The 3213-nt window shown below is 41.5% G+C and overlaps 1 pseudogene; it reads right to left on the reverse strand.

The window, feature by feature from the left end:
• Positions 1-110: 110 nt before the first annotated feature.
• On the reverse strand, positions 111-438 carry LOC106534642 (ubiquitin-like; annotated as a pseudogene).
• Positions 439-3213: the final 2775 nt, after the last annotated feature.

Raw genomic sequence — 3213 nt, forward strand, 5'->3', positions numbered from 1 at the left:
GGGGGGGGGGGGGGTAGGTTGGATCAGTGTTAGGCAAACGGCAGACATGACACACATTATCTCGCCTTCATGGTGCTGGGTTTGTGGATGATCTTCTTTAGTGCTGGCCTTCACATTCTGTCACTAGGCTCCTCCTCCAGCGTGATGGTCTTGCCAGTGAGGGTCCTTGACAAAGATCTGCATGCCAACCCTCAGACGCAGGACCAGGTGAAGGGTTGACACCTTCTGGATGTTGTAGTCGGACAGGGTGCGGCCATCTTCAAGCTGCTTGCTGGCGAAGATCAGCCTCTGCTGGTCAGGAGGGATGCCTTCCTTGTCCTGGATCTTGGCCTTGACATTTTCAGTGCTGGCCTCAGCAACGCTGTCCATTTGTCCATCATCAGTCCAGTTCTCGGGTCTCGGCGGTTGGGAGTGGACTCGGAAAGAGCAGAGGACCATCAGGAAAAGCGAAACTCCTCCATCACATAAAAACAAGCGCACACACACAAAAACAAAACAAAAAAGATATTATTAATGAAACAGTTCTATTTATTCAACAGCTTCTTAATAAAATGTCAGACATTTTAAACACCTTTTTTTCTATGCCCTTTAAATGCTGCTCTTTCATAAAACAAAACCTCAGAAAGACAAATCCAAAAATAAACAAATAAAAGAAAAATAAAATCACCTTTTCTTTCTCTTTTCTTCCAGAAAGTTTGAAATACTTTGTTTATATATGTTAAATGGCATGTAACCTGGCATGTAAGCCAGCCTTCAAGTTAGAATGTTTCATTACATGTTTTTTTAACTCTGCATCTCATTTTAAAAGGTAAAACAAACAAAAATAAAAAACACTTTCCCTTGCTTCAGGGAATTGAACAAACCTCCATTCTATATATATACTGGCTCAAAAAATCTTTTGAAACAGAAAAACAAACAAATGAAAAAAAAACCAGTTCGGCAAATACCATTATTCCCCAACCCCCATCATTCACCGCATGATAAACAGTTTCATTAATTAAAAGTATCATAAACTCTTTGTCTTCAATAAAATATTTTTCACACTTCACCCTAACAGTTAGTTAGACACATTCGTTTTCATGCATGTTAGGAGTTTATGAAAAAGGAAACAAAACGGGTGATCTGTTGCCCCGCGCGCGCACCATCCTCTTCAACCGGGCCCTGGCCAAACACCACCCGACCCAGCCGCACCAACAGGAGGTGCCGCTGCACGGCTGAAAACAGCAGAGTCCCAAATGCGCTCCATTAAATTTCCCCAAAATCAAAAGAGACCAAACCCATGTTATTAAAAATATTTCACATACAAACAACCAAAACGTTTATCATTCTTCTTGATTTAAGCTTTGAATCACGTTGATCCCGGAAACCAACTTATAAAGACTCCCATACCCGCAGACACTTTTCACGGCTATCAGCGCCATCTTTGTTTATCATGGCCTGTACTCGAAAGGAAAGCCTTCTGGTCGCATTCTGTGGCTGAAAACTCGGGCTCAGCGCCCTACTTAACGACATTCTATAACGAGATGTCGGGACCGCGGTCACTTGGAATGACTCCTAGCCTACAAAAATGTCACCTCAAATAGAAACAAGACGGAAAAACAACATTTTCCCTCAGCAGTTTAAACATATTTTAACCTGCCTACTCTCACCATAGACAACACAAATGTCCTCTAGGCTACATTAAAAATTGAAAACTGAGCTCCCTGTTTTTGACTCGACAATGGAATAAAAACGCTCCCATTATATACCTCGGCTATTGTCATTCAGTCTCAGAAGAACCAGACCAGCGTCTAACAATTTACAATTTCAAAGTGTGTGGGCCGAAAAATTAGCCATAGCTCTTTAGCATTAGGTGCTAATTAAAATATTAGCTCACCGCGTTTCTGTCACAGACAGGTTCTTTTCAGCTCCAGTCCCAAAAGTCACCCATAGTGCCCAAAGTAAAGACAGACCCCAGGGACACACGTTTGAGCTGCTGAGCTGCTGAGTTCTTAATGAGCTTAAACAACTTAACGGATAATGTGCTAGTAAGCTTGGTTCTCAGGTAAATATACTATATAATTTAATATGTTTAAGGGAGTTATAATTTACAACGTCATAACTGATATTAATTGACTTTTCATTATAACAAACTGGACGGAGAAACTATGGAGAGTCTGGAGATTTTCATCGACGAGTATTTTGAAAAAATAGTCATGGGCAAACCAAAGCATATCTCTGGCAGCGCAGCTAGCATGACAGTTAGCACGCCTACATCAAAGAGGAATAGCTCGGCAAGCTCAGACGATATTTCAAATATTTCTCCAGAAACGACAGGCTTTAAGGAAATATTGGAGTCTATCAATCAAAAGCTAAGCAGTTTAGATAGCTGGTTAGCTTTAGTGAAGGTGCTGCATAAGGAATTCCAGGCCCTGAAGATATCACTGGAGTTTAGCCAGGAGCAAGTAGCTCTGCTAGTTAGCAAGAACACCGAGTTGAAAGGAAAATTGTCTCAACTCACTGAGGGGATGTCACAGCTGTCTGGAGATAATAAAAAGATGAAGGAAACCATCTTAGACATCCAGGCCAGAAGCATGAGGGACAACCTCGTATTCTCCGGCATTCCTGAGAAAGCTAATGAGGACCCAGAGGCTACCGTCCAGAGCTTCATTCAGAACCAGCTGAAACTCTCCAGTGAGACGGTAAACAACATTACCTTCGACCGTGTACATGGGATGGGAGGTAAGAGACACGACAGCAAACGACCACGGGCTATTGTTGCAAAATTTGAACATTTCAAAGAGAAGGAACAGGTTATTAGCTGTGGGAGCTACGTGGTACTAGCTTTAGTGTTAACCATCAGTTCCCTAAAGTATACCTCGATCGCCGTCCCATCAGAAAAAAGCATCTAGCTGAAGGCTGCTGAGCAACGATATCTATAGATAAACTGTATATTAATGGCCAGTTGTTTAGAGACCCTGAGATCACTCCTTGGCTCTATTAGATCTAACGTCAAGGTTAGTGATTATTATACTTATTACTACATTTAATCACCAGTTATAATGTTAACTAAGCACAGTTGGTCGGTGGGTACACACTTGGTGAGCACGGTGGCTACTTTTTGTGTTGTTGTTGGTGGGGGGGTGGGGTCTTTTTTTGTGTTCTTTTTTTGTTCTATTCTGTTCTTTTTTTTTCTTTTTTTCTTCATCTATTTACTATCACATTATTTTCTTT

This window comes from Austrofundulus limnaeus, unplaced genomic scaffold, assembly GCF_001266775.1.
Source record: "Austrofundulus limnaeus strain Quisiro unplaced genomic scaffold, Austrofundulus_limnaeus-1.0 Scaffold1232, whole genome shotgun sequence".
NCBI lineage: Eukaryota > Metazoa > Chordata > Actinopteri > Cyprinodontiformes > Rivulidae > Austrofundulus > Austrofundulus limnaeus.